Raw genomic sequence first — 22,418 nt, 5'->3', positions numbered from 1 at the left:
ACAGATTCACAAGACTAAAAATTCTTGTGAATCTGTACCGACAGTCTTCTGAGCTCTGCTGCATTTAAACAGGTACTATTATTATGATATCTTTCTCTTCTATTATAATAATTGAGAAGTTTATTGCAAATTCATGCCCAGAGGCTAATTGTCAGTTACAAACATAAAAGGACATTGAAGAACAGTATATAAAATAACTAAAATCTACATGATGAAAGGTAGTTGTCTAAAATTGTAGCTATGTCTAAAACTATGTCTGAAAGGTTTGACTTCCCTTTTGAAAACTGTAGAAGCTTCGAAGACATCATCAGTGCATATCTGTAAGTCTCCTTCTCAGCATTTCCCCAACATGTTCAGATTCACAATGTGATCGACTTTACTCACAGAAGTAATTCTAAAATGTCTTTAGAGGTTGTAGTTTATTCACCTGGAAGGCATGTGGGAAAGGAATGTGAGCAAAAATGTAGGACTTCCACTTGGAAGGCTTGAAGACTTCCACTTGGAAGGAATGTTGTAAGGCATGTGCGAATGCATGGAAGCAAGAATGTGAAACTTCCACTTGGAAGGCATGTGGGAATGGCAAGAATGTAAAACATCCACTTGGAAGACATGTGGGAATAAGGGCCAGAAAGTAGGACATCCATAAGACTTCAGCGCATGTGCAGACAGGCATTGACGACATGCCACAAATCCCTAGGGTTTACAGCGCATGTTAAGAATGCAGGCATATTAACCATACCACTATATGTCCCACCGGTTTTCAGCGCATGACGAAGGGCAGGCATTGTACAAATTCCACGTTGTTCCAAATCGAACAGCTCCCGAATGAAACGTCGTTGTTCTCATCAGGAGAAACCACACCACCACTAAGCGCTTAAATCGTAAATGGCAACAACGCATCTGAGTAACCTACAATTTAAAGACGACCACCCGCGTTTCACGGACTGGACTTGACAGTTACAGGATATATTGCTGAGGTGGCTAAGAAAATGGAACTGGGCACGCAGAGGACCAACGTTCTGGGCGGAAATAGTTCACATAGGACTGTGTGACAGCCGGAGAGGAATTATTGTGCAAGCCAAAACTGATGATCTTGGGCCTGAAAAAAAGGTTTCCCTTCTACAACTAGTTTTCAAGAAGTCATCACATGGCAGAATGACCCCTTGCAGTTGTCGTTTTTGGGTGGTATTTTTTCTAACCGGAGGCCTTCCGCAAGCTTCCTATGGCCAGGCAAACTTAAGGTAATGTAACAGGAAATCCATTTAAGGCTAAATAAAGCCGTATAAAACACCTGTGTCGATGGTCTTACAGAAGTACAAATCTCTCTCTGGTGTAGATAGTATGCAGATGTATTGTCATATATCATACATGATTAATTTTACGGCATACTTAGGACTGCATGCACAAAAAAACTCTAAAATACATGTGTACTTCTACATTGTCCTATAACAAAATTGATCTAGTCAATATATTTGGTTATGCCAACCAACGTCAACAACCTATCAATGTCAACCTCTGATGTGTACAACATATATGTAAGTGCATTTATGTTCGTGAGGAGTTAACTTCGCGATATACCTAGCCTATCCTAGCTAACTGATCTCCGTGTCAACAGTTTGAATTTGTAATGAAATAGAAATTTATATGAACAATCCTTTCCATTCATGAAGAGTTGTTATATTTAGAACTTCTTGTAAAACGGTAGCACAAAACATCTAATATGTGTAATAGTCTATACACAACGCAAGCTTCATATGCGCTAGTTTGCTAGAAACGGGTCACATGATAATATTGTACTCGCCGATTTTTTTGAACTCATAAATATCAACTTGAATGTATCCCAACCATGCGACTCAATAGAAGCTTGATGGAAAGACAGCGTGGGTCATTTTCCAAATTCCAGTAGAGTAGTATTTACACAAAAAACGCGCATGGTCTCTATAAATTATATTAACATTTAAGATACATTTATTAAAGTCTATGTCTTGTGCTGACTTACGTAGAATTCATCATAGGATTCATCATTGAACATGGCAAACTTACCATCCAGGACACGCGTTAATAGATTGGTCCGGTTACAGTCGTAGAATTAAAACAGTCAATTACACTCTACGGAAAATGGGCATGCGGGGCCCTCCTTAAAATGTTATTGTCTATTGTCATAACAGATCCTAAAACAACACACACTTTGACTAGTGTTGGCAACTTCTTTGACTAGTGTTGGCAACTTAAAAAAAAACTAACTCCAAATCACGACCTTGACAACTAGACATAGATAATGTATATGGCAAACTTACTTATCCAACAGACACTCAACACAAGCGGCTACCTGGTACTACAACAGCACATCTGATCACTATCGACTGTACTCACAGAAGTAATTCTAAAATGTTTTAGGAGTTTGTAGTTCATTCACTTGGAATGCATTTGGGACAGGAATGTGAGCAAGAATGTAGGACTTCCACTTGGAATGCTAAGACATCCACTTGGAAGGCATGTGGGAAGAAATGTGGGAAGAATGTAAAACTTCCACTTGAAAGACATGTGGGTATGTGGGCAAGAATTTAGGACTACGTAGGAATGTGTCCATAAAAGTGTGCCATCAACATGCCTGTAGACATGCCATGCCTGTGGAAAAAAATGCCTGTGCAATCCCTAGAATTCTTGCAAACTACACACAATACTGTGCCATTAGGCTCCCCCCTGAGGCGTCGCCAAAAAAGACAATTGAGCTGTCCTGTCGCAAGGAGGCCACCTTACGGTGGGCGGACCATCTACATCAGGCTAGAGGAAAAGGCCTGTTACAGATATACACCACCATATGTACTGTGGGGCTTGTCCGTGTGTAACATCACTACTCTTTTTATAATGTATTCTTTACTCTACCTTCTCGTCTTCCTCATTGTCCTCCGAACTCGACTCTTCAGACCCCGAATCCTCTGACCCGGACTCCTCGTCTTCCTCCATGTTCTCCTGTTCCCTTCCGTCCATGCCTGGTCTGACCCTACAGATAGATACACACCACCTGCCTAGTGACACCTGTCGTAACTAAGACTAGATGGATCTAGTGCCTTCCTGTAGCGCAAACACAGACTCACAAATATATCATTTCTCTCCCTAAACAATATTATGGTAGTGGAACAGACCGAGCATCATGTACAGCGCGCTCAGTATAAAACTGATTTACAAGCATGGCCTCTAAAGCGTTTCCGAACACTGTAGATTAAAATGTACCAACAAAGGAGCGATAATTTCAAAGCCATACATACATAGCGTCAATACTTTCTAATTCATTCAACATCAACAGTTTATCTGTGACTAAAGGACTGTGGTAAAAGTTTCTTTAGTTTTTGTACTTTCAGCGCCGCTACATCTGGCAGGTGCACCGTTATACACCTGTGACTTCCGGGTTTACCTGAGCTTTTCCAGAAGTGTCTTGGGAGAGTCTGACGACCTTTTCCCGGTCTTTAAGGTCTCTGCAGGGCTCTTGGACTGTCCAGGAACCGGAGGCTGTTAGTTCTGACGACACAAGACGTACAGGTGAGTTCTCACGGCGTCTTGAAGACAGAGCTGGTCCGTTACGTCCGCAGGTGAGAAGGTCAAATAAACTTCGGTAGGTCTCCCATGATTCATAGCGCTCGCGATGACGCACTCCGTAGTAACGGGGTGAATGACCTCAGGACGATTTGCCGGTATATTGGCTGTGGTTATTGTGGGACGGGTATATCTTAGATGATTGTTAACCTTATATATCGTGTATATCTTAGATGGTTGTTAACCTAACGTAATACATAGGCCCAGAACTCACACATTGAATTAGTCCTAACATTTTTTTAAATGTCAGGACTAATTTAATTGTTTATCTCTATGTATTGATCTCAAACAAGACTTTTACATTATTTTTTTAATTTTCGTACAACTTCCGTCATATTATCTTAGTCTAGCTTATACAGCATTACGTGAATGATTAATTAGCAGTTGCAAATATTTTAGCAGTTTTTCTCTTTAACATTCGGATGGTCGTTATTATTTTTTTGCAACACCAAGCTAAAGCTACAGGATGGATGCTGCAGCTTTCTCCGCCAAAACACCCGAGATACATACATACATACATACATACATATTACATACATACATACATGTCCGGCCACTGCTGTCGTCTCTCACCTTGCGAGGCATTGTAGACCTTTTGGCAATGCATAATCTTGCCAAATACTACAGAACTTTCTTATACTCTCTTCAACTCCAGTTTGTTTCCGCTCCTGGTTGTAGTTGACCTTGAACACGCCGGTTCCTCTGGTTCCTTTCTTCCTCTGCCCTGGTGCAAACCGCGACTCTGTAGCGAGACGTTTCAGTAAGAGAAACTGAAGAACAAAATCTACTCCCTAAAGTGTAGTCTGCGTTTATGTGAGATTCTCTATCATACTTGCAGCAGTTGTTTGCTGTCTTTAGCAACGCTTTACCTGAGATGGTGGAGTTGTCGCTTTTTGTTGTCCTCTATTTCCTGAAACCAGTGAGTAGACATTGTACACAAATGAGCGCAGGCTTCTTCCTCGCCTTCCACGTGACACAAGTGTCAGTAGACAGCGTTGCTCGACCACACTGTTACCTGGACCTGGTGTTTTTGTGAGCTATGAAGTCGCAGGGGATGGCAAGTTATAGAGGATTCATAGTTTGTGTATTACCAGACAGGCAGAGTACCCCCAAACACAACGCCATGCACCTCTTACCTGACATTGGGCAAACAACAGTGATGACATCATGCTATCATACTGCTCGGCTAAACGGTGAACCCTTCTTTTGAACTGTGTTAACATTTCTTCACCGAGCCTACTCTCAAACCTGCGGAGTTGTATACAAGAGATACGTTTTGAGCCTAGGACGGAATGATGTACAACAGTCATGCTGGGAGGGTTGGGTTTGTACATGCAGGGACTTCCCCTGTGACTTGGCGTTTTGTAGCGCGGCGCTGTGAACCGTTCAGCATTTTGTGTTTGTCGCACAATCTTGTATGGAAATAGTAGACCAGATCACATCGTATGACTAACGCCACATGCTTGCAAAGCTGGTGTTTTACCAAAGGGCGATTGTACCGGCTATACAAATACAGAAGCTGGTGTGTTACGCCTAAGGGCGGTTATACAAGCTATACATATACAGAAGCTGGTGTGTTACGCCGAAGAGCGGTTATACCGGTTATACTGATACAGAAAATATTGACCCATTAAACAAGTTGTGACTTCTTTTACATCGAGTGTGTGTAAACATATATTAACCTTTATACTGTGTCTACTCTCCGGACCAAGTTCGTTCTGTGCGTTTTGTTACGAATTGTTACATTTAGAGGCTAGGAATCATGTACAACATCCGTGCTAAGAGGGTTGTGTTTGTACCATGAAGTTAAGGTGTTCTTTGCCACCGAGTGTGTGTCACATAACATGCGTACTGTGTTTCCCCTCCGTACAATGCTCGATGTGTACAATAGCTACGTCATGAGCCAGCTGACATTTGTACAACATCAATACTGGGAGGATTCCTTTTGTACAAGCAGTACTCTCACCTGCTTGTTGCGACTAGGTTCAATGATGGCATGTCATGTTTCGTCCGAATGTGTAAGATTCTCAAGTGCGATAAAAAAAGTTCTCTAAGTGACCTATTGGAACAGTCAGAATTCTGATAAATATTGCTGACTTTTTGTCCTAACTTTAAGTCTCAGCAAAGGGGAAGCAAAGTTTAACGTATTATTTCAAACCAAACCATTTCTTTGCAGATATTTCAAAGGACATTTTGTTGGAATGATAACTTGTCAAAGTCAATCTGATGTTTCCGTCCAGTATTTCTATACGTGCCATGTACCTGAAGTCTATACCCACTGGTGCTATTGTGCCACCCATGAGGCAATAGAGGTAAACCATTTATATCCACATACTTCTCTCCGCCACTATTCAACATGACAAGCCCTAAACACCACGTCTTGCACTTCTCTTACTTGGCATTGGGCAAATAACAGTGATGACATCAAGCTATTATACCTCACTCCATACATGTAGCAGTGAAACCTTCCTTAGTAAGAGTGTAAACATGATCTTTTCACCGCGCTTAGTTTTGAGCCTGTGTAGTTGTGTACAATAGCTATGCTTGAGGCTGGGAATGACATACAACAGCCATGCTGGGAGGATTGGTTTGTACTTCAAGGGACTTCCCCTATTCTAATGACCTATTGATCGTACTACGGTCGTACCGCTTTCTTAATTCGGAAAGGGTGGCTAAAATTTTGTTGGATGAATGTAAATGACTTAATCCTGCGACGCATATCATGAATTATCAATTTCAATTTGACGACTGTTTTTATAACTTTTTTTATGACAAATGTATTTGAAAACCTTTTCCAAATGCCTGGAACCACAACAATGTGATTGTATGTACCCCTGCATGATAGACTCCCCTAACTCCGCCCACTCTGTGTAACACTCGTAGTGCCAGACAAAAGTTACTCCGATCACCTTCCGTCACAATACTAGTCACAGTACAACTACTACTTTTTATCGAGGCAGGGAGCGGGTACGGTAGTGGGCTACAGCATGAGTTTTTTGCGAATCATTCGACTCGGGATACAACTCTGGGACATTTATAAAAACTACAAGAGGCTGAACACCAAGCCTAAGACAGGTAAGTTTGTTTCTATGCACATGTCTACACGTATATATAGGGACCTCTTCTTCGAGTTTCAATCCCGGAGGCAGTGGTAGAATTTCACTACCCGTCATTAGGATGTCAAGGACCATTTACTTGATGTGATTATTACAAACTGGAGTCTTTATGACATGATCCTCCAACTAAATATTGCTGCCTGAAATATTTTTGTCATGCGACTCATTTTTTCCAAGCTTGATCGATAATATCGGAAGAGCAGAAGCATTTTCAACTATCACATGTTAACCGGTCAATGTTAACATGTCATATAGAGGTTGCTCACATTGAAAAAATATACAGTAGCATGTAGGTATGATTATATCTTGAAGAAGACGTATGAAGCCATTGAATTCACTTGAGTGCACGATCTTCAGTTTTGACGAGGTCGTCTTAAGTCGTGTGTTCACTGTTCATTTGTGTCAGGAATAAGTAATGACCACAATGTTTAACTTAACAAAATCCGTAAAAGTACTCTGTGTATGTGTAACGTTGATATTAAATTGACCAACGATGACCATTAAACTGAATGGGAGAAAAGCTAGCCTGACATCAGGTTGGTCGCGCTAAGTACAAGCCATTGCCTCCATGGCTGTCTGTTGTACGTAAATACTCAATAAGGCATGTTTCATTTGAGTCTGAATGACTGAGTGCTTACTGTGTATTCGTGTAACAAACAAGTAATTGCCACAACATTTAGCGCCTTAACAAACTACGTGAAACTATTGTGTATTTAAACGTGTAACTCTGATATAAAACGACCAAAGCTAAAATAGGTTACAAGCGGAAAGAGAGAAAAGTTAAGGGCAAGCTTGGTACGAGAATAACCTGTGGCCGTACTGAATGCTTTACTGCGTAAATAAAGACCTTTGTGTCCCACAATAGGCAGCAGGTAGAGTTACCACTGAGGTGAGTCAGTGGTAAACGTAAAATTTCATGTGGGAAGGTTTGGATGTCAACCATAAACAATGTATGTTGTCTTGCTTGTACACCAATGTTTATGTCGCAGTTATAAGCCAACATTACATGTCACCCACACAAGTGGACGGACCCGAGCACAGTAATGGTGGACGTACTATCTATTGGGGTTGTGTCAACCAGACCTACCATGTAACAGGCGACAAAGGTACTCATTTTGTTTTGACACAGGCTAAATATATAATATTTCTAGCACTTGAGCTTCTGTTTGATGACATGAAATTCAAAAGCATTACACAGATGGTTTGAAGCCATTTCAAGTGTAACTCTTAACGGTACAGGGTAATACTGCTACTAACTCGTGTTTTTATCTTGAATACTTCAGAGTCTGTGGCGAAGGGTAGACGTGATGACCAGGCTGGTACCAATGACACAGGACTGAAGATCTATGTGGCCTGTGTTGTAGAGAACTATCACGTCACTACAGACAGAACAGCGTGGTACTATAGGCACACAACAGGACCGGGAGGGGGGGGGGGGCGAACAACAACAACAACGACAGTCAACAACGACAGTCACAGTCAACTACTGCTGCTGCTATGTCTAACTAGAGCTTATATGAACACTTACCTGAACAGAGTACAACATGTACGACGCCATTGCACCTGTTTGGCTTTCTCGAATAACATGTGATTATAGGCTGCTTGCATTGCATTACTATCATGGTTGTAGCATTCTTTATAGTGGTTTACAACGTTCCAGAATGACATAAAATAGGATATTGATGTATATAAGTAAGATTCACAGATTTGTATTACGTTAAAGAGAATGGCTACCATTTCAGTACAACACTAAAATGCTGTCAGGTCGTGTTTTGGGCACATTACAGCATTTGTAGATTTCAGTATCTCAAGAAATGCTTAATTGGACTTCTTAACTTCGATTACAAACAGAAAGGCAAGGCTGTCTCCTTTTTAACTAAATTTTCCATGAAATGTAAAAATGTGAGAGTACACAAAGACATCGTATAGCCATCTAGTTTATTGCAGATCAAAGTATTGTACAATACGGAAAGGAATGTCAAAATATTACTATGATTCAACATTTGGTCATTCACAAAAGTTAGAACCTACATGTCATAAAGCAACCTCGCACTCCTGGTGTTGATTACTCGTTACAAATCTAAAACACTAAAGAACAAAAGATCACTTCTGATCTACTGTGTCTTTACTATACTGGAAGCAATTAACGTTACTTCACATAAATAACTTACATTACAAACGTGCAACACTATGGTTACTCACCTATTTTCTATGCAACCTGCAGATCCAGAAAATAAAGCATCCTTATCATTCCCAATATGAGCTTTAAGTCCTAAATAGTCTGTTTAGCCATAGTTATGTCGTTCATGTTCACCAATATAATATATCCATCGTACTTCTGTCCATACCAACATGGCCGCTTGAATTGTTCCGTTCCGAGGCAGGGTGTTGAACAAAACTGGTCCACAGAGTGAATCAAACCCTCTCTACTGTACCCTGTTCCAACAGTCGGCTTCTTTACCACTTCTGCCACAGTGTCAATAGTTTAGCGCGTGTAAAAAGTCCCATTCTGGCGCAGGAAATTCCCAAAAGGCGAAAGAAACTCTTTCACTTTCTACTGACACGTACGACGTGCCCCCACCCTGACCTGGTATCCTAGCGACCATTGACGTCAGAGGCAGGTGCCCGAGGTCACACAGGTAGTAAACAAACAGGTCAGGTACCGGTGTACTGCACATGAATGCTGTCATCTTAATGGAAGAAGGCACTTTTCAGGACTCTAATAAGATCTTATCTAGATACAATCTTTTATCAATGTTTTTAATACATTGTTATGTATAAAAAAATTATGTAAGTTATGGGATAAAGAATATTACAACATATTTACTGAACAACAACTTCCATGATGGCCTGTACATGTATTGAGATATCTGCTTGTATCTAGCGATGATGAGGCATTGCAAATACTAACGGACTGGGAGGAAACTGTTGGTTTGTAGTCCCGACTCCTGTAGGTGCCTGACGAACCGTTGGAGTCACCTGGGATGGTACAGAAGTCCCTAAGCTCGCTGCTGTGGGGATCTGTGGTGTCGTGTGTGGGAGTCCTCCTGTTGTCACGGTTGTTGATCCTAACAGGGAATAGTTTTATAGTTGATATACGAACATCCCAAAGACTGACTTAAAAATTTCATAGACCAATGCTGGTTCACTTCAAATATTGAATGAAATAGGTCACAATACCGAAGACTGTTGTTATGGAATGTGAAACAATAGGTTGGCAAGATAAACACCAAATAAACTTAACACACCTCTTGTACCAGCCAGTACCAACAATCAGTGTATGTAGAGCCATATGTATAGAATTGTTGTAGGAAGGCAGAGACAAAGAAAATGTTGGCAAAGTCTGTCAAACAGCTTCTGACAAAGGTATGGATGTTCCAAACCAACTACAGGTACCAACCTTGCATTTGAAATGTTGGCAGGGCAGCAGGTAGGTTCAGTGATGCTGTTCTGTCGGGAAGTCCAAAGGAATTGAAATTGTCCACACCTGTAGGCACTTGACGAACAGCAGATGTTGTTTGAGTTGTTTGCGGTACCAGAAGTTCAAGAGGCATGTTGGATCTGTACAAGTAGTGAAAACCTGTCTGTGATTCTGTTGGAGTTGTTTGTGGTGCTAGCTGTACAGGAGTCCCCGTGTTGTGTTGTGATGCAGAGAGAGAGTTGAGTGGATCTAGAAGTGTTGCTGACTGCTGTGCCAGAAGTTCAAGATTCCCTGTGTTTGGTCGGGCAGGGGTAGATGTTGCTCTGTGTGGTGATACCACATGTACAGGAGTCCCTGTGTTTTGTGGAATGTCTGTTGTTCTGGGTAGACGTCCTTCTGTTGTGACTGCTGACTCTGGAGAAACAAAAACACATTTTTGGCAAGTGACTTCAACTGGAAAAGGAATCCATAATATTTTACATACATAGTTACATGCACATCTATGTTCAAGATAAGGCATGCCCTTCTTCAGTCAATATTCATCATGGTAAAATCCAAATTGATATTTAAAAATAAGGACCAAACTTGGAAACGTCCAACTGCTTCATTTCATGTAAGTGGTATAAATTGTGTTGGAGGCTGTGAAATTATCACCTCGACATAGGGGATTGGGCGAAATGAAGCAAGACACAACTGTAACTACACACTAAGCAAGGTTCGTATCTAGCAGATATGTTAATGATTGGTGTATAGAAATTATGTTGGGGAATTCCTGTGCACAATACCATAGATGTGCAGAAGCTCTGTGCCAATTTGTTACTTTGTATGTAACAAAATGTACCGCTTACCTTGTGTTGAAGATGCCGACGGTAAAGAGGCATCAGAACTGGAATTTTGCTGGTTACCCTGCTGTGCCTCTTTGTTCTTCTTCCTCCTCTTCCTGACTGAACTGGTGCTGCTCCCGGGCCTTCCGGTTACGTCATGGCTCTCTCCAGTCGTTCCTGTGGTGCCCTCTCTGTCCGAATTCTTTCGGCATCTGTCTATTGTTAAGCCTGTACAGATACATGTAGATGTATATCAAGATAGCAATAGAACTGAATTCTACAACTTTTTCGACATGGCTGCCCGTGTAAGCCTGCATGAGAGGAATCTTACATTAAAAAAAATAATGTAACACAATTCAAATGTATACGTAGAACTGAGAGGTATCGCAAGACTACACTGCCTTTCCTGGTTGATCTACTTAATGAAACATGACATGTACAGGCGTTGTCCATCTACTATGATTACCTGCTAGATTGTTGTATTTATACGTTTTAACACATTAATGAAATGGTTTTAATGTGTGCAGGCCTAACGTAAGGCATTTCAAGTTCTATTGTGTGTAAATATACCATTGCTCACATTGTGCTGCTTTCCGCTGGTGTTCTGCTGCTTTCAGCTGATTCTCGATGTACCCTCCGAACTTCTCGTCCTTGATCAGATCCTTCTGGGACCCGAACGCTCGAATCCTTCCATTGTAGAGAGTTACCATCAAAGCCTCCACACCAATTTCGTCAAGCTCCTCGGACTAAAAGTAACAACAATGCTCCAATTACATTTTATATGCTATGTGCTGCGTTCGAAATTATCGTGCTTGGACGCAATTCTTCTTTCTTGTTCAAACATCTAGTAAATTCTAGTAAACTACATCATTCTGTAGACATTAATCCATTTTCCATGTACATATGTTGAGAAGTTACTGATATCAACAAAAACTGCGTTTACTGGGTGGAACCTACATACAAATACATATTTCTGATTCAAATAAGGGGACTCCATCAGGTCGATGCGCATGCAAAGGAATGGATCGTAAATATCTGTCAATTTGACTCAAAGGATGTTTATTGTATTTTATATACTTCTTTTGAATGATTACTATTAAACAATCCTTTAAGGGTCCAGGAACATGTTCGTATTATTACACCCACCAGTTTTTCGAGCTGTTTCAGCTTTTTCGCCACCTCTGACGAAGTTTTGACTTTCGTCTCTTTGCCCCTTCTCCTCTCTGCTGCTTTGTTGTATCCATCCTTTTCCTTGTCAGTCAGGGTCTTCCAGCTCTCGCCGATTTCCTTATTGGCGCCGGCAAGGGAGAATCCTCGGTTGGCTGAAGCAACATGCAAGACGACAAAGTGTTAGATACAGTTTACGTACAATACACGGTACTTCAGTGGATGTCCATAAACTTGATGTTTCGAATACTTTTCGTAAGTGATACTTACGCCGTATCTAAAATGTACCTACAGCATGCTATGGGTTGGGGTAAACTTGGCAAACATTTGAAAAGAGAATGAAATGATTATGTGAACTTCATTGACATAATAGTGATACAGGAAGCATTATTGATGTTGTACTTTGTCAATATGTGACCTGTCTTTAGCCCAGTGGGGCAAAATGTACAATAAAGGTCTTCATTCATTCATTCATTATTACCTCCATGAAAAATGGAGGTATTGTTTTTGGTGTGTCTGTCTGTATGTATGTATGTATGTATGTATGTATGTATGTATGTATGTCTGTGTGTGTGTCTGTGTGTGTTTCCGCAACTTTGTGGTCAGCATAACTTCAGAACGCCTTTATGGATTATGATGATATTTGGTATGTTGGTAAGTCTTAGGAAGACGAACGTCAAGGTCAAATATGGGCCTCCTGGTGGATGACCTTGGTACTGCAGCAGAACTTCCGGTTTTTGTATCTTTTGTCCTGAACATGCTATGGTCTTGATGTTTTGGTGACAGATTGCTTTTCCTGCCAGGAATAAGTGGTGTGAGTTTGGTCCCCCTAGCAGCTTGTTCTGGAACTGCAGGGCACTTTCTGGCGAAATGTTTAAAAGCCAATAAGTCCAGATAGGAACAACATATTTTCATAATTTTTGGTGTGTAGGTAGCTGAGAGAGAAATGTACATGATTAAATGCAAATAATGCAAATGAGGACTTTATTTGCATAATTAATGAGGAAATTCTATAATAACAGTGTTTTACATTATACTACTTTCATACATGTAATGTATCTAACCTATGGCAGGCAGAACATCAACAGATACTAATTATGCAAATGATGACCTAATTTGCATAATTTATGCAAAAATTCTATGATTTCTTAATGGTGAATGATGGGAATGTCATACTTGGGACATCTGTAACTTAATCAAAAGTTAATATGCATCATGATGCATATATCATGTTAATGCAGAGGTAATTTGCATAATTAAAGAAGAAATCTACATTTTCATATTAAGCCCGTATTTCATGGAGGTATGAAATCTCGGAATTCTTGTTATGTTTACCTTCGCAAGAGGTATCACATATTGCTTATGCTCTGTTTCGTCCTTTTCTTCTCCAAATACATAAGGTCAATGACATGAAACAGACGTCTGTCACCATGGTAACTAGTGCTGTAGCTGTCACATGTAGGTCTAGCGGGTCTAGATTTGGGCTTATGCTATAGTAACTTCACCAACGGAAAGGCACCGGAGAACGATGGACTCGCTTTAGTCTACTTTATTCGTTCCAGTCGCACACGACACATATAGCATAATACAAAGTCATACCAGATACCACTTATACAAAATAGGGGAGATACACATTCAGCCAGGAGGGGACAATTTAGCGATTGGTCCAGAAAGGTAAAGGGGGAATACAATTTAAGCACTTACTTACCGGCAACAGTTGCTTGCCGCGATACTGATCGTTACCGGGATGGCAACTGAGACCTTTTAGACTTAACTACATTTACAGAGTTACAAAGTATATGAAGATGGCTGGCACGCCGCCCACGTGGAAGTAGCTCGGCTCCGGACCGCAGTGGTCGACCTCGGGATTCCTCTCGGTTCTCTCGACTGACCACGCGGTCTCGGAGTTCGTCTTAAGTCAAGAAGTATTACATAGATAACGCCGAAAAGGATGATTTGGGTTTTTGATTCGCTTCCACGTGGACAGGGCGTAACTGAATGACGTAATGTTTTGCCAACTCAGCACTGGGGAACTTCTATGTGTGACGTCATATTTTGCTGACGCAGGGAAGGGGGAGTTTCATTTGCTACACCATCCCCCCCCCCCCACAAGGCAATGATGCGTCCTCGCATCAAGAAACATCAAACAAAGTAAGAAAAACTATATGGTAAAGCGACAACATTGGTACATAACATTATAACAATAATAACAAGAATGAAAAAAAAAGTAGGACCAGAAGTTGGCTACTGTGGCAAGGCAAGACATCATACATCTAGAATGAGCGCAATTAACACAACCTAACAATCAACAATCAGGTATAGCAATACATCATAACAACATCGTCATGATCGGGCGAGCGCATCAATACGTCATATGCAATCGCTTCCTATTTTAAGAAGTTCCAGGTGTACACAAAGACATTAAACTCAGTCTACAAGTTAAAAAAAAATCTATTATTAAACGCAGTCTACAAGTTAAAAAAAACATCAAACTCAGTCTACAAGTGAAAAGAAAAAAACATCAAGCTCAGCGTACGAGTTTAAACCCAGGAAACTCAGTACGATCAAACACAGTCGGAAGGAACATATTTAAAAAAATGAACGCACAATAATGTGTTCGCAACGTAAATCACGTTGATTAACTTACATAGCACATAAGTTCAACTTAACTAGGAAAATGTTATTACTGACGGTGACCTTTCAGGGCGTGTACAGAAGACGGGCAGGCAGACAGGGGACTTGAAACGCGGCCGAAAATCAGGGCAAAGCCCAGCACCAAGTGACGAGAGAGAATGACAGACCCCTTTACTTTTTCGCCGGAATTATTTGCCATAGATCCCCCCTCATCACAAAACTCACATACTAGATAAAATAAAGACATTCAGCACAGTTTTGAAAGTACGCCGAAAACTACATAGCAAATAAAACAAAACGCTCTCAACTTTGTGCATTCTCAACTTTGGTTCCCTACGGTTTTGTTTCAGGGGACCTGGACCCCAAAGGGAATTTCAACTCAGAAACAGCTCAAAATTCGAACTCAAAATACAAACAACAATGCGGGATTTTGAACGTGTAGTGCAATGAGTGGCGACAACCACGGTCACCCTGTGTACCGCTGGCACCTCGGTGCGGCGTCGTCAATTCGCCTACAGGTGGAAGGGGACGCGTCGGAGGTCTGATAGCGTCAGGTACCATACTTCAACGTGTTCTTACCAACTGTCCTACCGCAAAATCTGTGATAGGGGTCATTTTTGTACGTATTTAAGGCAGAGGAAAGTTTCAACGGGGGGAAAGGAGGGACGGAAAATCTTTCCTACCCACCCCGAGGGTTCCCTGAGAGACCTGTTCCCCTTGTTGAGGCGGAAAGTGGGCGTGGCATAGGAGGAGAACTCCGGCCCTAGGACAGAGGTGGATGGACCGTAATTGACACGTGCCAGCGCAGACAACCAGTGGGCCCGCGTTCCACGGGAGGGGAGACAACGCAAAAACGGCAGGGACAAGGGTGACAAGGTGCACTAAACCGAAACAGAAAACCCAATCTGAAGACGACTGTATACAATGATATAAGTCGCCGGGTTCCTGGTCATAAAGGTGCGGAACCGGCACCGAGATAAACAGTAAAGACGACAGGGATTGTCGTCGGGTTTCGGATTATAATGGCGCGAAACCTACGCCTGAAAAGTAAAAGGACTAACAATTTAGACGACCTGGAGTGCCGCCGGGGTTCTAATTATAATGGCGTGAACCCGACGCCTAAACAAAACAGACAAACAAAGATGAAGAAGACGACCTGGAATGTCGCCAGGTTTCAAATTATAAAGGCGCGAAACCGGCGCCAAGAGAAACAGAAAAAAAAAGCACAAAATTTTCGTGAAGTGCCAAGTTAGATGGCGTAATTAACGTCCTAATCAAAACTGGGAAGAAACCGGCAATTCCTAACGAGGTGTTTCGGTGATGGGATGGGTGGTCGCACATCAGGGCCAAAAGCTCAAGGGCCAGTCAAAACCAACACATCCACCGGAAACCGACCAACCCTGACAGACGGGGGCGTACAAGTCTACCCACTGCCCGAGGTAGTACAGAAAAGAAAAAAAAATATATATATATATACATTACCACGCACCCTAAATGGTCGCCCTCTTAAGAAGCATACGATATCATATATACTTAAAGTCGAATTGTCTATGTGTTTAGAGTTCGTCCTCACTTGAGGTGTCAGTCTCACACACAAAGTCTCTCAAGTAGTCAGGTGGACGAGTACGCCGGGTGGGGCGGGTGGCGCGATTGTCGTCAGCATGGCGCGTACAGGTACCTCTGGCGATTTCACAAGTGTCCGTGGGATTGCCAGGGTCGCGGACAGGAACTGCTGACGGTGTCGCCCGCCGGGGGGCGGGAACCGGCACTTTTGGGTGAGTGGCACTGCTCCCGTCTTGGCGCGTACAAGTAGCTCTGGCGGTTTCACAATTGTCCGTGGGATTGCCAGGAACTGTTACTGTTGGCGCACTCCGGGGGGCGGGAACCGGCACTTTTGGGTGAGTGGCACTGCTCCCGTCTTGGCGCGTACAAGTAGCTCTGGCGATTTCACAATTGTCCGTGGGATTGCCAGGAACTGTTACTGTTGGCGCACTCCGGGGGGCGGGAACCGGCACTTTTGGGTGAGTGGCACTGCTCCCGTCATGGCAGGTTCTTCTCGGGGCACGGACAGGGGCTGCTAACGGTGTCGCACTCCGGGGGGCGGGAACCGGCACCTTCGGGTGAGTGGCACTGCTCCCGTCGTGGTTGGTACGTCTGGGGGCACGGACCGGAACTGCTGGTGGTGTCGCCCTCCGAGGGGCGGGGACCGGACCTGAAACAGATAAAGAAGAAGGGGGGCTGTGCCCCGGGGGTTGGGTGTCCCTGTCAGGGGAAGGGTCCGGCGACCTTCTCTGGGGACGCTGGCGGCATCGAGGTCGGGGAGCTCTCTCTCCCACGTAGTCGGGGTCCTGTTGCTGTGGACGAAACGGGATTAAGTTCTCGAAGTGGACGACTTTCTCGTCCCGTCGTCCCCTGTTATTCTGGATTTTGTAGGCCGAGTCGCCTACTCTTTGCAACACGGTATATGGCCCGTTATACTTCCGGGCTAGTTGCGGCTAACCCTTCCCAACGCCTTAATTTAAAACCAGTACCTCATCCCCACATCGTAGGGGTTGCCATGGAGCTTCTTATCAAACAGGTCTTTTTGCCTTGCCTGCCCTTGCCGAGTGTTTGATTGTACGAGAAGAAATATTTTGGGGAGGGTAGCGCTCAGCCCGGTTACAAACTCGGGGATGTCTACAGATGGGGAGGGGTCGCCTACAATCAACTGTATGGGGAGTCTGGCTTCCCTCCCGTGTAAAAGGAAAAACGGCGAGAAGCCTGTAGTGGCATGCTTGCTAGTATTGTATGCAAGTTGCACACCCGGGAGGTATGCGTCCCAGTCCCGCTGATGGGAGGAAACATAGGAACGAAGAATCGCTCCCATGGTTCGGTTGAACCGTTCCACCAGTCCGTCACCATGTGGTGTTCGGTTACATTTTGTAGCAAGATTGAAGAGGCTGGTCATTATATACACATGTGCATTATATATATAGAGAGAGAGAAACCATGTGAAGGTAGACTTTATCTATTTGCATTTACAAATGTTACCTTTCTATTTACTACAACTAAAGCATTCGAAATGATAATAAAATGATCGACTGAATCTTGCTATAATTGTCATAGTTAAACATGTTCGTAAACAATTATAGCTGCCGTTTCAACTCACCCCTTTTCCTTGGTAGCTGTTCCCTGTAGTACTCGTGATATCCCGTGATCCTCCTCTTCCTCTCCATCGTGTCTGGCGGCGGTCTCCTCTTACTGCCGCCTTTACTCTTACGGTAGTTACCGATGAAGTTCTGGAAGGACAATAATTTGATTCATCTATTGTCTTGTACGTAGGTCAATATTGTTGTACCCACGTATCTGTCTGTATGTCTACATGTAGATGACTACCTTACGAAAGTCGCTGTATTTTTTGTTGTCTATAGATATCTCTATGAAACACAGTATACTTGTCAAAGTTTAAGTCCAGGTATGGCGGAACAGGCACTATCACATCACTGAAAATCATATTTGACATGTTTGACCAGACCTGGTGATAACTCGATACAACCAAATCAGAGGATGTCCCCTCCTATTCTCGAGACTGGAACCTGACCTAAGATACTGTCAGACCTGGTCTGGGACTAAGGATAGACGGTTTGTGAAAAGGAAAATGCTCTAGACTATGGGGTTGGACTAAATATAAGATATCCTGTTTGATATTGCCACCAATAGTAAATGGGGATTGGGGAAGAGGAGTTATGTACAACATTTTTTTATTAACCACCGATGATAATGACTAATATCGACTATAGTAGTCGACATTAGAAAGCTATCTTGTCAATAGGAATGTAAGACGTGTAATATGTTTGGTAATACCATGACTTGGTCAACTGTTTTCCCGCTCTCCTTAGCTGCTTCTTGCATCAACGGACAATCCTTCTTCGCCTCAGTCATTCCTCTTTCTTCATAGAACCGGACGAGTACAGGATCGTAGCCTTTCTTACGCGTGGAGACTTCCTGTAAACATGCACACGTGAAAGTAAGTTTTGTTTGGTATGAGGGCGGTTCTACATTTCTTTCTTAAACACTTCTAGTCATTGCAGTAGGCTAAAATTGGACATGTATAATTATACATACATGTTTCTATAGATAGATCACATGCCTTCCAACTGCGCTTGTAGCTAAATGTTTCTACGCAATTCTTATGATTGTAATAAAATCATTCAAATACTAGCTAGCATGCGTTCCAGGGGAACTAAAGAAAACAGCTTTATATCTTCTTCAACTTGTAGTAAATAATGTTATCAGCAGTTGTTTGTAAACCGAAGTGTTTGACAAGGAATTTACAGTCATCTCAATCATATTCTTTAGATATAATGCTTTATGATTTTGTATCACGTAAGTTTTGAAGTGACTCACATTATTCTCTTGTCGGAGAAGCTTCAATATTTCCTTTCTACCACGAGTGATTCGTTCTTCATCATCTTCGTCGTCCGGATAAGCGTCACGTGTGTCCTCATCTGCAGCGATGTCCTCCGCCGTTTCACCAAACTGGGAATGAATACGCAGTGAATTATAGCCTTATGAATGTTAAAAATTTTTGAAAAAAAAAACACGACTGAATGAGTAGACAATATATATTATGCATCTAAAACATATATAGTACACAGTATACCGTAGGTACAACAGCAAAGCCCATGTCTAGAAAGAAATAGGTTTGTAGGTGTTTATGTGATACGATGCAGGAATATCAGAACACATCGTGATTTGTGTGTTTATCCCAACAACAGCTTCCTCCTTGCCTCGGACAGTAAATTTCATCATGATGATGTGGGTCATCATTTTTTATCAATTTTTCTCCCAAAAGAAGTAAAGCCAATATTGCATTTCTGGATTGGTGGTCAGTTATTTACCAGAGAAGCCGAAGAACCGACTGACCTTGTTCCTGAGACCGGCATCAGCCCCGTACTGCAGCAGTATTTCCGCACACTTGGGGAGGCCCCATCTAGCTGCGTTATGGAGGGGTGTGTCTTCCTGTTGGGGCATTGACAGTGCAATTTTTCATCCTTAGAATAATCAAATAGCAACCCCTTATGAATGTATATATTTACATCACTTGCTGACTCCAAGCTCGCTTGAAACCATTCCCTACCTTTGCCATTCATACTGGTTGTTTCTAAAAATGGACAATCACGGTAACAATGCAACGTAGATCCTGCTGACATTTTTTACAGAATATTTTTCAATTTCGTGTCTTAATCAGGTCATCGACCCCTGGCCTTTTTTGCCATGCGATGGCGTAGTTACTTCCGAATTCGTTGCGTTTCGCTGCGGTGTGAAGCGTTGAACGACAATAACCCCAAATTGTACATATACAGGGCACCATATGCATAATAATGTCTGCGCAATCCATGCTTTATGACACCGAAAAATGTATAATGTATTCCGACAGTTAATTATATGCTGTATAGCCCCATGCCTTCCAATCCGTACCAGCGTCATGTTGGCAACAGTTTAAATTGTAGTCAGCAAGTAAACCACTAAGTAAGAAGAAGAGAAGATGATGTCAAATCTTACAAGATGATACAGAAATATTTCTTGTTTCTCGGCAATTAGTCTACCTACCCTATCGTCCCGTGCGTTCACATCTGCACCAGCTGTCAGTAAAACTGACACAGTTTCATGGTGGCCATTCCAGGCTGCCCAGTGCAGGGGAGCGTCTTCCTGTAAAATACATCAGATGGTCTATAGCATGACAACAGGTCGGACGAATGTGCAGTTATTTTGTTGACAATTCTAACGGAGTTCAGCAAGTAAACCGCTATACAGCTGACATTAAATGGCCTTTAGCACGACAACAGGACGGACAAATGTTCATGTCGGTGGCAGCTCTAAAGGTAGTCAGCACATCAACCGTTATGTAAAAATGAATGTCAAATCTTACAAAATGGTACTGAAATATTTCTTGTATCACAATAGTTAGTCTACCTACATCAACGTCCCGTGCGTTCACATCTGCACTAGCTGCTAGCAAAGCTGATGCAGTTTCATAGTGACCATTCTGGGCTGCCACGTGCAGTGGAGTCCGTTGCTGTAAAACACATCATGGCGGGAACTAGTAGTAAGTAGTAAGAAGTAAACTAGTAGAAGTAAAGTTGGAGCTGCTGAAGCTACTGGCACAAATGTGGAAATTTCCAAATATTGCTTTGTTTTGTAAAATGTTACGGATATGTTACAGACAAGCTGAAAGCTGAAGACAGGTGCAGCGACCAGTGCGGCATTGCCCTTCCCATCTGTGTCTTTTATAAGCGTTTTGCCCCTCCTGCCTCTTGATTTTCATTGCACATCATTAAATTTTTCATCACCATATATAAGCAAAATAACGAAAGACATAGCAACAAACCCAAAGACCAGCAGCATTAGGGTTGACTCCCCCCGCTAACAGCTGCTTCACTCTGTCCGTGTCTCCTTCCTCTGCAGCCTTCCACAGCGCCTATAGCGGCGGCAGACAGGAACAGGAGAAACAACTGTCAACACTCAGTCAATCAGAACAACACTCGGCATGTGAGAAGAATAACACCTATCCCTTCATTTATCCGTCATACTGATATTTCACTTCCTTTCATGTCTCTCAGTGTAAAGATATGAAAATATATATCATTTATCTCCTCTATTTGTGCATAGCTCACATATGTTTATTGTTTATTTTATGACTCAACGGCCCATAGTATACAGACACATAACATGGCACAAACTCATGAAAACTTACATCAAAGTATGTACAGATAAATGTAAAAAAAGACTACCGAGCTGTCCTGCCGCAAGGAAGCCACCTTACATCTACATCAGGCTAGAGGAAAAGGCCTGTTATAGATATACTCCACTATATGCACTGTGGGGCTTGTCTGTATGTGACATCACTTCTATCTTAAATAATGTTTTCTTTACTACCTTCTCGTCTTCATCCTCGTCCTCCCAACTCGACTCTTCAGACCCGGAATCCTCTGACCCGGACTCCTCGTCTTCCTCCATTGTCTCCTGTTCTCTCCCGTCCATGCCTGGTCTGACCCTACAGATAGATACACACCACCTGCCTAGTGACACTGTCGTAAGTAAGACTAGATGGATCTAGTGCCTTCCTGTAGCGCAAAAACAGACCCACAGATATATCATTTCTCTCCCTATATACAATATTATGGCAGTGGAACAGACATTGCATCATGTACAGTTCACTCACGACATACCTGATTTACAAATTATAAAGCGTTTCCGAACACTGTAAATGAAACTGTACAAACAAAGGAGCGATAATTTCAAAGCCATACAAACAAAGCGTCAAAAACTTTCTAATTCATTCAACATGAACAGTTTATCTGTGTGCTAAAGGACTGTGGTAAAAGTTTCTTTAGTTTTTGTACTTTCAGGCGGTTCAACATCTGGCAGGTGCACCGTTATACACCTGTTACTTCCGGGTTTACCTGGACTTTTCCAGAAGTGTCTTGGGAGAGTCTGACGACCTTTTCCCAGTCTTTAAGGTCTCTGCAGGGCTCTTTGACTCTCCAGGAACCAAAGGCTGTTAGTTCTGACGTCACAAGACGTACAGGTGAGTTCTCACGGCGTCTTGAAGACAGAGCTGGTCCGTTACGTCCGCAGGTGAGAAGGTCAAATAAACTTCGGTAGGTCTCCCATGATTCA

The 22,418-nt window shown here is 42.4% G+C and overlaps 2 protein-coding genes and 1 long non-coding RNA gene across 3 annotated transcripts in view; all 3 read right to left on the bottom strand.

Moving 5' to 3' along the window:
• Positions 1–19,732, bottom strand: part of LOC109471647 — a 41,520-nt gene extending 21,788 nt beyond the window's left edge. Inside the window, 1 exon segment of the mRNA XM_019770987.1 lies at positions 19,662–19,732. The gene's annotated coding sequence lies outside the window, so the exon portion shown is untranslated.
• The window catches only part of LOC109471643, an 88,980-nt gene that overhangs the window by 54,832 nt on the left and 11,730 nt on the right, over positions 1–22,418 (bottom strand). The gene's annotated exons all lie outside the window — the stretch shown is intronic.
• Positions 21,134–22,392, bottom strand: LOC109471648. The gene is made up of 3 exons (XR_002140314.1): positions 22,202–22,392; positions 21,675–21,862; positions 21,134–21,216 (listed from the first exon to the last, which is right to left on the bottom strand). It is a non-coding gene; the product is annotated as an uncharacterized LOC109471648 (long non-coding RNA).

This window comes from Branchiostoma belcheri, unplaced genomic scaffold, assembly GCF_001625305.1.
Source record: "Branchiostoma belcheri isolate BF01 breed outbred unplaced genomic scaffold, Haploidv18h27 scaffold251, whole genome shotgun sequence".
Lineage (NCBI taxonomy): Eukaryota > Metazoa > Chordata > Leptocardii > Amphioxiformes > Branchiostomatidae > Branchiostoma > Branchiostoma belcheri.
The sequence above is the reverse complement of the archived record's forward strand: the minus strand, read 5'-3'. Positions and strand labels throughout refer to the sequence as shown.